Here is a 14443-nt window from a genome sequence, read left to right on the forward strand (position 1 = left end):
GTAGAGGGCTGATGTGAGTAAATTTGTTAATCATTAAATCTATATTTTTATTTAATTTAGTTCGGGAACTTTTCAGATATACTGTGTACTTAGATAAAGCACAACTCAAGAATTGAAGCCTCGTCCCAGGTATCACTATTAGGTTCCTAGGTCTAATTCATGCAGTCGTTTTAACCGCCTAACATCTTCGCCATTGTCCAAGAAGTAAACAACTAGATAATTCACTTGATCATAAAGTTTTATCTTATAATTTATTTATGATTGACTTCTTTCCGAACATACGGTAATCCTAAGTACTCACGGATTTCGGTATTTCGAAAGAATCATGGCGCCTAAATATAGAATCTCGCAAACCTATCCTGGCAAATTCCATATTGCTGGGACTTGCAGTACCTCGAAGTTGAATTTCGTATGTCCAAATCGGTTTTAGAATCACTTTGTACAATAGTAGCTTGTTAGATATGGTTAATCGCGATTTCCTTCTTATTAACCAGCATAGCTCTGTAAATTTGATATCTAACTGCTTTATTTCTCTTTAGTATGAACCGTGCATGTTAGACTACGATTTAGGTGATCCGTAACGTACACTCTCGGTTCGCTGGATGTAACCACAATCTAAATGGATTCCTGGGCAGTCACCCTTTCTCAACGCAAACATCATATGAGTCAAGTATATTTTCCATTTCCTCAACCACCCGGCTGCAACATTTAATCCCGATTGTAACCTAAATGAGGCTTGCACCTAACTGAGGCTAACTGAGTCGGATCATCATACACGGCCATGATTTTCGTATCATCGCCCTAAACGATGCGATAATGGTATCGTCCGTAACCGGAATGTCCGCAGTGAAGACGGAGTAGAGGATATTTTTAGAATTTTTTATTGACTTTAGAAACAAGTTGTTAGTTTGATGGAAGAGAAAATGGAAGTTTGTAATTCAAATAAAAAAAAATGGTAATTTAATCTTTAAAATACAATATCATCCGTGGTTTTTATTTTATCATTTTCAAGAGAATATTATTAAACGTCTCTCTTATAATTTTCCATTTTCTGTGCTTGCCTCTACCCTCTTCAGTGTAACGTTTTTTTATCTCCCCCTTACTTCCACATCACTTTCCAAAACATCGTTAAATATAGGTTACAATCATTTCTTTACGTATATTATACCCAGTTCCCTTTATTCTCTTATCATAAACAATATATTACTAATAATATCAATAATAATTCTCTTTAGCGCGCTCTGTTTTTATCACATAAAACTCCTGTATATACCCGAAGGAATATTAATTTTTTTATTAACTTATTAATTAATAATTTTTTCCTATATGATTAGCTATTATTTCTAATAAATTTAAATCTTATGTAGAGATGTTTCCTGTTAGAAAAAGGATATTCAATGAATAATCAATTGCTACCTTGAACAGAGGGGGAGTTATAAATAGCGTTAATATAATCTGTATCTCGATAACACAGAAAGCTTCTTCCTTCAACGTGGCTCTGAAGTTTGATTCGGGACTCGTATCATTCATTCGCTTACAGAAAAAATGCGTAAAAAGTAAAACGTTTATTATAAACTAGCCGATCAGAGCTCGCTTTCCTCGCTTTTCACGTCTAGATCAATCTGAACTCCACTGTGTTCATTATCCACATGCTTGTGAGAATACAACTGATAAATAACTATTATAGTCTGTTCAATTTATAAAAAAAAATCAATGTATTGTAATTTCTTTATACCAACAAATTGTTGACAAGACTCAAAACTTAAGAGTGATCTGAAGTACGTGGATTTCAGAATAATCGACGCCCACCTTAAAAATAATATTTATAGCTGATTACTCGTCCTACGTATGGATAAAAAGTATTTGCATGATTCTTAGCCTTGTCTGACAAACACCAAGAGGAGAAGATCGTACTTCGTTTTTCACTTTTAATTTATTTATTTTATGTTTTTTACCAAGCAGCCGGAGGTAAGCGCAGCCAATCGCTTTGCACATAAAGTAACAGTGGCTGTCTTGGTTGAGCCGCCGTGCCGTACACTATCGCACCTTTAAATATATATTTTCGGTTATCTTTTAACGATAACCGAAAGATATATCGAAAAAGACCTTTTTTTGTAGAAAATTTAATTTTAAATACTGAAAGTGACCTCCGAATTCGATTTGGCCAAAGTAAAGTTAAATATGGCAAGGAACGTAATCCGCAAATCATTAAAACGGTGAAACATTTCTTACCGGAAGTGGTCCTATTTTCTTTTCAGATATAAAAACTATATTAAAAATTTCATTTCAATCGGTTGAGTAGTTTTTTCTTGAAAGATTAAAATATTCAAAACATCACTAATTTTATACATCATATAAACCATATGATATTTCTTTCAGTTTAATACCATATTTTAAATGTAAACTGAATTTCTGTATTATGTTTTAACTTCAGAAAAAAGTATTTCATTTAAAAGAATGACTGATAACAATATTTAAAAATATTTATAAATTATATAACTATGAATCAATCATGTGTACGACTCAAACAAATAATTTAAATATTTTGAATAACATAATACTAAAATATATGAAAAAACCATTTTTATAACCAATGCAGAAAGGTAAATATAGTTAATTTTAATAGAATTTCGGTCTACTTGTGTATGTTCCGTTGTCAATACAAAAAGTGTATCATATATAACCCTTGATTAAAAACGAAAAACTGATTAAATACTGAGGTTGAATCGCTACAAAACTGCATACGTTTAGTCAGCCTTATAGACTAGTGTTCTACATTCGATTATCAGTTAAGTTCTGTTTTCAAATTTTTTTTTACAATCTTTAAAATTAATTATACAATTACAGAAAAAACAAAAACATTATTATAAAATCAGGATTAAACTGTAATTTGAAATGAATTGTAATCAATTAAAATTGTGATTATTAAATAAAGGCTTAAGTAATTAAAACCGAAATTTAACTTGAACACTGTTCGTTTTGGAAAATAAAAATAATTAATCTAAAAATGTGACTTACCGTAACTTGAATTTTATATATATACAATTACTAGCAGACCCGGTAATGCTTCGCTATATATATAGCGATCCTATATATATACCATATATATATATATATATATATATATATATATAGATTAAATTAACACAATTGAAAGTTTGATAAAATATTAACAAAATGACCATTACGAAATTTCACAAAATTTAACCTTCACTTTTTCCCCTTTTACATTTTATCCCCTTTCCCTTTTTACATTTCCCTTTCCTTCCCCCATTTCTATTTCCATTATTTTCCTTTCCCCTTTCCCTTTTTCTGTTTCTCCTTTTCCTTTTACATTTCCTTTCCCCGTTTATCAATTTTTCTGTTTTTCCCTTCTTTCCTTTTACCTTTTTCGATGTTTCCCTTTCTCCCTTTTTCCCCGCGCGTAAATCGATTCAGTAGTTTTTTAGTCTACAGCGTACGCACATACTGGAAACAATGAAATAGAATCGTAAAATATTTAGTATAGCGTGTGTTCCTTTTACGTCCAACAGATAGCGCTGTTTTAAAAAAAAACATGTTTTTACCTGTCACAGATGTGACATCTTAGGTATATAAATACACGCGCATATTCGAATACAACGTTGTGTCAAATTTGCAAAGCAATCGGTGAAGAACTTTTAGAGATTAATATTTTGAACAAACGAACATTTATATTTATTTATATAGATTGTACCTTATATCTTAAAAGATATAATCCAAGTTAGGATATTAGACAATTTTACCAAACAGATAAATATATTACTAACATATCATAAAATTTTAATGAATAAGTAGTATTCGGATATACATATTTTATTTATTTTAACAGCAATAGTTTAATCTATAAAATGTTTGTAACGTTGATTCAAATAATAAAAAAAAAACAAATTAATGAGTGATTGAATGAAAAATTTTATATTAGTACACTAATTATTAATAAAGAAGTTACTAAAATATAAAATAAGCTACAAAAAAATTAACACTAAATTACGATTACAGTAAATAACTACATTTAAGATAATAACGTAATTAAGAAATAATGTTTCTTAAATTTTAGTTACTGTTAGAATTATAGGAAAAAATTTAGGAATCGAGGTAAAAGTTTTCTTTTCGGTTTCATTATTCTTTGTTTATACGGAAAAATACACAGAGTTCTACTTCTTATCCAGAAATTGCTATTCCTTTTTATAATATAATTTATGAACAACTATTAAAAAAAAACTAACTGTTTAACGTAGTGACCAGAGTCAAAGAAATTTAAGTGTTCATGCTATTATAAGAAAGGCAGAAAAATAAGCCGAAGAAAAAATGAATGAAGCTTTTTTTCTAATCACAGGAGCAGACAAAAGTAGGTCTGGTAAACAAAATATTAGTCTTCTAGGTCAAAGAAAATTATATGACATTAGTGTTCGTAAAAAAAAATTGGGAAAAAGCAGGTGGTTATAAAAAAAGATTCTTTCAAAACCAACGAATAAAATATAAATAGAAGATTATGAATAAATTTTCATCAGATTTTGTAAATTTACACACCAAAACACAGATTCATACTATCTTTCCTCTTTTCCTAAGTTAAAGAATAAAAATAATCTTGTACATTCTTGAGTGTCGAGTAGCACTTAAAAGATGAGTTACTTCAGGATCTGTGCGTAACGATGTCGGTGTTAGTGACACTTCAGATAACGAGTTAATGAGCGAACCAATAAGTTTCTTAAGTTACATTTACTCACTTTTTTATTCGGTTTTTCCAATTGAAATAACAAATCAAACGTCTTATTTTTTATTTAATATTTTTATTACGACTAAACATTTTATTTCAGTTATTTATTCGATTTTTGTATTTTAATAGCATCCACTACTATTATCATTCACCATTAATAAACGCTAAATTTTTAATTTCTATAATATATGGTAATTAGTTTTGATTGTTGACGAAGCTTATCTTTACTTCATACATTAAATTTTTAGGATTCCATCATATGACAAGTTTGGCTCTAACGCGGCAAGTTTCAAATGTTATGAAACTATTAGATTGTAACATATTTTGTGTTATATTTCGAAAAATATTGAACGACTTTTCCAGCTACGTCAGTGAAATCATACAATACCTTGCAAAACTATTTATTGTGAAATTTTTTTCTGCATTTTAGGCCCGGGATTTATAATTTTCGAATTTTAGACAGAAAAAGAGTAAACATATATTTCAATTTTAAAAGATGGGGTTGAATTTTTTGAACACATTTATAAATTTATTTTAGGTAACAGATTTGCATTAATAAAGTTTTTCCTCTTAAATGACTCTGAAGAAAATCGAAATTAGTTTTTCCGCGATATCTCCCACTCCGTTAACAAATTTTTTCAACAAAATTGATATGATCAATGCCCGAATAAAGGAATCTTTTTGCCAAATTTGAAGAAAATCGGCTTAATCAGTAAATGATTTTAAGATTTTTGAAGTTTTATATTCCGACAAAGAACCTTATAGTTTAAAAGATCTTAATATACTAAGCGTATAACTGCATCCATTGAGAATTTTTATTAAACACCCTTAAAGGATTTGGATTCCACACAAAATTAATAAATCTGATTAAAGCAATATTTAAAAACAAAAACTCCAAAATAAAATTTAGAGGAGAATTCTCCAAACCGTTCAAGATAAAAACAGGACTAACTCAGGGAGATGGGCTTTCCCGCTTCTCTTCAACTGCGTATTGGAAAAAATCATGACGGAATGGAAAAAGCAGAACAAAGAACTCAAAATTGAGAATCAAACAAAGGTGAATTGTCTAGCAATCGCGGATGATCTTGCGTAGCGGTCAGAAAATTGGGATGGAACTAAAAAACAAATAGAAACCCTGTAACACATAGCAGGGAAAGTCGGATTGCATATCTCCTTTGAAAAGACTGAAGTAATGCCCATCACCAATAATAAGCTGAATCACATCACCCTTAACAACCAACAAATAATAAAAACCACAGAAAATTTAAATACCTCGGAGTAATAATATCAAGAAACATAAATGAAAAACCAACAATCCAAAATAGAATCAATAAACTCCAACTGGTACAGAAATTAACAGGGCCCACATATAAAAAGAAGTCCTTCTCAATAAAGACAAAAATTAGGCACTACAACACTGTAACACGACCAAAAGTAACTTATGCATGTAAAACTCTATTCAATCTTAGAAGAAAAAACAGAACAGAAGAACTTCTTCAGAAAGTGGAAAGAAGAATTCCAAGAACAAAAAAAAAAAAAAAAAAACAGTAGATGGAAAATATCGACTTCTCCCTAATGAAATCGTACGTCAAGAGAACGAACCCTTACTGAACATTATCATGAAGAAACAAAGATTAACCTTCTAATCATCTAGCAAGGCTCCCAGAAGAAAGGTTAACCAATAACTACTAACCTACCGACAAGAAAATAAAGTTAAAAACAACTGGCTAAAAGAAATGGAAGAACTTAAAATTACAAAAGAACAGATTTTGAACAGGGAAGAAAAAATTATCCCAAAAAGCTAGAAAACAAAATTATAAATCTGAACTCCGAAACAAAGAAATTACAATATCACAAACGAATAGAAATTCCAGGTCTTAAAGAATGAGAGCGTGTTAGGCAAAGAAGAAAAATTCCCAGAAATGATTTTCCAAACATTTAACTAAAATTGCTCCAATGAGGGCTTAATTCACGTAAAAAAATAATTAAAAAAATAAATTGTCATGAAAGTGACAGTAACATAAAGATGTAGCATTATACACGTAATTATACGTAATATTTTATAACAGTATAAAGAAAAAGTAAAAGAAAGCAAATCGGTGAATCTCAACTTCGCTTCCAAAAATCAAACTAATAAGCCATAATCTATCACTCCTTTCTGTTTTGTTTGTTTGTGTGTGTGTGTGTGTGTGTGTGTGTGTGTGTGTGTGTGTACGCGCACGCGCACGCGCGCTCACTCTCATAAGAAGCTAACGCTTGCTATCTCAACTCCTCACTCACTTAAACAAAATTTAAACACAAGATTGTAAATAGTATATCATTTTATGTATAAAAAAGGTAGTGTCTTACTTTTAATCCGATGACCAGTAATTTAACGTGTCCTGTAACAAAAAAAAAAAAAAAAAAATTATTAATAAATGAATAAAAAATGTTAAAAGTATAGATCATCCATATATAAAATAAAAATAAAGACAAAACATACAAAAAGAATAAATAACTTAAAATTTAAATAGATGGTACTGTAAAAATAAATTACAGGAAGATTATTATTTTCATTTAAAGGGTGAATGAACGATCAATCGAGATTCAAAATTTTCATAATACATACTTTTAAATAATCATTAATTGTACGTAAATCATCCTAATTAAACTCAACTAGGTAAAAATAAATTGTTTTCAATAAATAATCCACACAGGAAATCGAGTTTTTTAATTCACATGGGTTGAAAAACAAAATGAGTAATAAAAAAATCCCTTTCGGCACGCCGGAAGGTGAAGGTAGATTTCACCGGTGCTAAGTAGGAAATAAAAAAGAGTTTGAAACATTTTGGTCATTCCTTGCCGTAAGGTCATATCAAAAATTGTTTCAGAAGTTTTATGTAATGTTTAGACTACTAACGACCACTTTAAACCGATTCGATACTGTGCCTATTAACGGAGGTATGATTTTTTTGTTTTCAAAACCCCATTTTTTCTACCTCCTGGGCCAATGGTTGGTAAAATCAAAAAACGTTTAGGCTCTTATCCAAAGAATAGTTGGAACTTTAAACGAATTCGATATTTTATTTAATAAGAACGTTATAGCGATATTTTTTTTTCGAAAAGGCCCTTTCATTTCCACCCCATGGGCCAATTTTTCCCATTAACGAAATCAACTGAAATTTTGGGTCGTCATATTTTATGCATCAATTTGAAAATGATGGACGCAGCAAAATTACGGCAGTTATCGTGTCAACAAAAAAGCGACATATATATATATATATATATATACAAACTTTTGCACTGACGGTGGTTTTGGGGTCTGGGGGATGTGAAATGCGAAGATATGTTGAAATTTACCGGAAGTCGAATTATGGTACCCATTACAATAAATAGCTTTCTTATGAAATCTACACAATACAAATTTGGTATTTAAATTCAATTTATTCGAGTAAAATAATAATAATAAACTCCCCAGAAAAAATTATTGTCATAAATCAACAGGAATTAATATTTTTTCTTTTTTTTAAAATAAAATATAAAATGCATAACATTATTCAATTTCTTCAAAACCTTATCAACCAAGGTTGTAAATACGCTGCTTAAAAATTGTAAACAAATTTAAAAAAAAATTACACCAGTCGTTGTAAATGTTTGTACAAAGAGGAAAAGCTATTATAACAAAAAAAAAAAAAAAAACTAAACTAGAAAAATTAATTTATTTTTCTTTCTTAGTTCTATCCTTACATAAACATACTAAACTCGTGGAGGTTACGTTGACAATGCTTCCTATTTAACATAAAATAGTTGAACAATGCACGTTGTTTACGTTACAGCCATATTATCCGAACATTGTTTATTATTTATTAAATAATTGCGTTTATTTATTTATTTATCTTACTCAATTTTTAATTTAATATGTTACTTCCTTACATTACGCGTCGTTATCGAATAATTTTATTGTTAAATTAATGTCATTCTTATTTATAAGGTTTACAAATTTTTTATTTCCTTTTTTTGCTAAAGTACTATTGATACTAAAATTATTTATCCAAAATAAATTAGTTGTTGAAAAACGTTTCTAATGCAAATTTTAATCTCATAACTTTACAGTTATACTAAAATATTTTCGTTGTTCAATAAACTTATAAATAAAAGACGTATAAATAATATCATAGAACTTTTAAGTTTAAAACAATATTCTAACCACTTGACTATTCATTTGTTAAATCGCTACATTCGTCTATTGTTCCAGAACGTGAGTGTACTTCACGCACTGCGTAGGTTCTTATTCAATCACTACTGTTTGACGAACAAACTAGAAAACGTTTCATGACGTCACTCTCTTCACACCGTTACGAAAAAATTAAAATAAATTGGTTTTTTCTTAAAAATCGATTTATAACTATGACATTTACAATGACATTTTTTATTATTTTTTAACTTTGTACTACTCATTTTCACAAGGTTTTATTTTCTCACAAGAAAATGACAACTCGTCTTCATGTAACCAGTCAATTAGCATTTTATATTGTAACATCGATAAACTCTTTATATCTTGTACCCTCATTAACGATTAAAAGAGTACATGGTTCTGGTAATTAAATTTTAGTAAATTTACGTTAACAACCGATGTAATAAACATCAGTATTCAACAAATTTTCTATTCAATCAGTTTTTTTTTCAGTTATTTCACGGATATTCAATAAACATATCCTCACGGGCATTCACCCTATGCATATATAAAAGCATTTCTTACCGTTTCGAGATATCTTTTATAATATTTTGTGAAGGAAGTTCTCTTGGTGATCCCATAAATAGATAGTTAGGATTATATTACGATCATAATGTAATTAAACATTATATAAACTTAATGATAATGTCAGAAGTGGAAAATTTCTTATTCCGCGAATAAAAAAAGGAACTGTTCCACTATTTGTCAGGAACGATCAAGACCAAGAAAAAGCTGGATCAGAGCAGAATATAAAGTAAAAGATTGTAAATAAAAATAATAGAAGAGGTTATTATAATTTATACAGCAATAAAGTCCTTGTGTATATATATATATATATATATATATATATATATATATATATATAATATAGAAAATCTAAATTAAATTTAAAAAATTAAATTTCTGAAAATAAAATAAAAATTTTAAACAGTTGATTGCTAAATATCTAAGTATTTAATTATTTATCTATTTAATTACATTTTCAATAAACTGTACAAAAACCTCAGGTTTTTTGATTAAATTAATTACTATTACTTAAAATTCATCAGTGGAGAAACACTATTAACACAAAAGGAAATATTCTGCTTTAATCTTAAATAAATATATCACTACATAATTTATTTAAAAAAAAGAAGGATATTAAGGCTCTCTTCTTAAGGATAACGATAAATACCTTCCTATTTATTGCAGAGCCTGGACATAAGTCTCTTTCTGCTGGATCTTTTCAAATATCGGGCGGGTATTTGTTTAATAATGACGGTTACATATTTATTTTATTTGTAGACGGTATTGTAAATTGCGCTCCGATCTTTACAGATCAATTTTAAATACCATTACTAGTGTTATTCTAGGGAGACTAGCAAGGTAATTTCGTCTCTCTCCCCTCGCGCGATTCCCCTTCAGTCCGACGGCTGAAGGCCTTTCGGTTTAGCAGGAGTGCGCCTGATGGGACTCCAGTTAATTGGAGGATGCAATCCACTCCCTTCGCCGTAGAAATCGTATGTTCTAAGGATAGACCAGAATTGTAAATTGACGGAAGGAAGGATGGTTGGTGAATTTAGGTTTTGCAGATTCTTTTTTACTCTCACCGTCTTCTTCGTCTTCAGCCAAGTCGGGGCTGGACAATGTTCGTCATTGTAGGATGTAGATCCTGCTTCTTTCTTCTTTGGCCTGACTTTCCGTATTTAGGTTGTAAATAAACACACCTTTTACCTTAGAAAGACCTGTGAGCCCAGAAAAGGGCAAAATAGGGAAAAGTGCAGGTCTCTTCCACCGGGCGACTGCTGGGTTTCTTTTTCCAGCGTCGTCGCTATCTTTCGACAGTCTTCGTTAACTTTTCTAAATAGGATAAAGGATTTTGGAAAAACGTTTCTACGTACAATTTATATAAGTAAAACATTCCCTTACACGAGGGTACATCAATCGCTTTGTACCCTCTTCGTCATATACGCCTGCACCGTATATGACGAGAGGCAAGAAAAAATCATTTTCTTCTAGACGTACGTGTATCTAAGAAGGTTTTGGGAGACCACGTGGCCAAAAAGGTGTCCTTATAGGTATCTCGTTGTAGCACCTACTTTCTCGTAGGCCGAAATATTTAAAATCAATCAACCTAAATCATACTTATATATGCTCCAAACGATTATCTAACTGCTGTTTTTTTATTCTGTAAATTCATTTTGATTTTTTTCAAGTAGTCTTGATGCAAAATTATATTTTGGATCGGAATACACATATGCATGATGAATATTTAACAATAATGCCGTGTTTAGGAATTGATTTAACACTCTTTAAAACGAATTAGTATGATTTGATATTGTAAACGAAATTAACTTATCATCTCACCAAAATACGTCATCCGACAAATCACCCAAAAAATGTATACTATTTATTGAAGTTATACTTCTTTTGGCGCGTTAGGAGAAATTGATCAGAGTGTATTTTCAGCAAGTAACGGAAGTTGCGCGCGCGATGTAACACACCATGAAGATTTGCGCAGGCCCAAGTGCTTTTTTGTATGTCTACGAACACTTCAATACTTTTTAAACTGTATAAAATAAATATTATTTAATTTAAGTGTTATTTATTCAAACTTTTATTCATGGTATTTAATGTCGTCTATCGATCGTTTAACTCAGTTCAAATCTGTTTGAATGCGTAAAAAAATTCTTTTTTTATTCACGCCAAAGAAGTATAACTTCTTACGTGCGAACATAAGTACACACGAGCTTTTTTTTATATTATTATTATTTACACTATTAATTTATGCTATCACCCAATAAATTTAATACTATTATACAATCTACGCAAATTGTGTTATCTAACTAAGAAACAGATTGCAGAGGATTTATACACTTATTTTTAAAAATAAAGGTACAATTTATTTAATGAAATGATTGTTATAGTAGAACTTCTAATTTTGTTAAGAAATTATCTTCTGGTATAGATACAATTGGGTCATCTGTAAAAATGATAACAATAAATGGTCTAATATTTTGGTGAAGATCATTCCTACACACTAAAAAGAGTAAGGGACCAATAAGTATATTCTTCTAAGTAACATTTGCATAAGATTTTTCAAACTAAAAATTACGTGGTCATCAACAGTTAAAAATACTTTTTATTTATTTCTCGAATCATTACTATAGATTATTATTATTATTATGGAAAAAATTATGACTGAAATTTATTCTGATGTTTGAAATATTTTAAGGATAAACATCAAGATAATTTTTTTAAAAAAACTCAAGATAAACGATAATACATATTCCTTCTGGATTCAGATAGACTAAGCTTATGGTCTCGGTAGTGATTTCCTAATATCATCTTTAAGCAATTCTGCTTGCATTTTTAATCAAGATGCAGAATTCTCATCTTTTGCAATTCTTGCGAACGGGTTTCTTACAGGCTTATTTTATAACCTTATTTTAAAAGTAAATAAAAACAAAAAATCTAAATTTATAGTAAACTTTCACTTAACCGCTGAATGTAATTGAATAGAGAAAGTATGGATCATATAAAAAATGGGGTATCGAGTTTTTTGCAAATATTTACATTACTTTACATTTTAGGATCCTACTTACCTCATATAATATAATATGTTGTGTGAAATCACACTCACGCGTTTGAAATCAAAATTAAAATTATTAATTATTTATACTACTTCTTTGGCGTACCCCCTGGGGTGATAAGACGCGGGGTCTAGATAAGTGGGAGACCACTTATCTAAACCAAAAACCATATGTATTTAGGTTTGTCGCACTGATTTTGGTTTTAAATCTCAGGATTGAGCGAGCCGATTTTCTTCAAATTTTCTTGAAATATTTTTTTTTATATCAGACATTAATCATATTAATCTTTTTTGCGGAATTCGTGAGGGTGTGGGGAAAATAGCGAAAAAACAATTTTGATTTTCTTTACAGGCATTTTAGAAAAAAAAACTGTATTAAAGCAAATCTGTTACCTACATTGCGTACTCGTACATAAACAAGCAATCATGTTTTTTCTTTAAAGAAACAATCTCCACCTCTTAAAATTGAAATATTTGTTTCTTTTATTCTTTTGCACTATCTCCCTTCAGTTTAAATATTTTCAATTTTTTTTTAATATTTATTCTTAAAGCTATTGACAAGGAATTTCTATATATATTTTTTAAAATTATAGACCTAGAACCTAAAACGCAGAAAAAGCTTCGGAAATTTTATTTTTCTTATTTTAGCCTTTATCAATAAAGATTAAGAGAAAACTTTTATCAAGCAAATTTGTTAAGTTCAGTCTCTATATGAATATTTTTAGAATAATTCTTCTTAAAATTAATTTCCCACCTTTAAAAAAAAAAAAAAATGTATACATATATATTTTTTCTGTTTTTGGCTCTAACTTTTTTAGGTTTTATTATTAACAGCCGGGCAAATCATGCTAGCTTTCTTTTATTTAAATCAAGGTATAAGAAGTTGCTGTTTTTAAAATTGGCACTGACTCTAAAAATGCATAATTAGATAATAAACTAAATTTATAAATTATAAATTGAATACCAATGGTAATTTTTGGAAATCATTTTGTTTTTAGTTCTACTTTTTACATCATTTTTATAAGTTTCTTGTATGAGAACAAAATTTTGGAAATTTGGTAGCTAAGATGCCTAAAACCAATGAGAATATCTTAAAATTAACATTTTACATCTACTTTTGACTTCCTGAGGAAGAGTAAAAAAAAAACTACATCTATAAAATCATTAAAATTTTTGTTTTCAATAGAAATTTTTGTATGATAATAAAACGAAGTTTCAAAGCTATTAAGTATTACCAATATTACAATCATTGAGCAGCATGACGAAATATGAAAATACTTTACATTTTTTTTTTTAAATATAGAATGATTTTAAAAATATAATCAAAGAATATAACGAGGAAAGAAAACTCTGAAATTTAACGGTTTTTATCGTTATTATCTCAGGATAAAAATTTATAAGACAGTGTCAACAATTTAACACCACCGAAAAATCACATTATAACTATATAAACATAATTTAAAAAATATAAATGTTAAATTAAAGTTTAACTATTTAATTTACCTCCAACTATAACGTAATAGCACAATAAAACCATTACATGAATAAAAGACGTCTTGGTTGGCTTATCAACCAAAAAATATCGGTTTATTGTAATTTTCATTTTTAAATGTTACTATTATTATCATAAATAATAAAGTCAAGGTAAATAATATCAAGGCCAATCGTGTGTTCATTCACACTTTAATGAATATCAATAGCTGTTATTTTTTTATATAAACTGAAATTTCATAAGTTGGTTTGATATTTAATATTTCATGCATAATATTTAGCAATAATAATAATAATAATAAGCCAGCAGTTATTACTTTATTTTATGCATATTTTATTTATAAAACTTTTATTTCTTCAATATTTGGTTAACTGAATAGTTTCATGGTAAGAGAAACCGTATTGACTTCTGATAGCTTATATTTTCCAT

General features: G+C 28.9%; 1 protein-coding gene across 2 annotated transcripts in view; it reads right to left on the minus strand.

The window, feature by feature from the left end:
• MESR3 (misexpression suppressor of ras 3) overlaps nt 1-14443 on the minus strand; it is a 309084-nt gene that overhangs the window by 154442 nt on the left and 140199 nt on the right. For both annotated transcript variants that reach the window (XM_075369473.1, XM_075369474.1), the window contains one exon: nt 7088-7119. The gene's annotated coding sequence lies outside the window, so the exon portion shown is untranslated. The remainder of the gene's footprint in view (nt 1-7087; nt 7120-14443) is intronic.

Source organism: Lycorma delicatula, chromosome 6, assembly GCF_047948215.1.
Source record: "Lycorma delicatula isolate Av1 chromosome 6, ASM4794821v1, whole genome shotgun sequence".
Taxonomy (NCBI): Eukaryota; Metazoa; Arthropoda; class Insecta; order Hemiptera; family Fulgoridae; genus Lycorma; species Lycorma delicatula.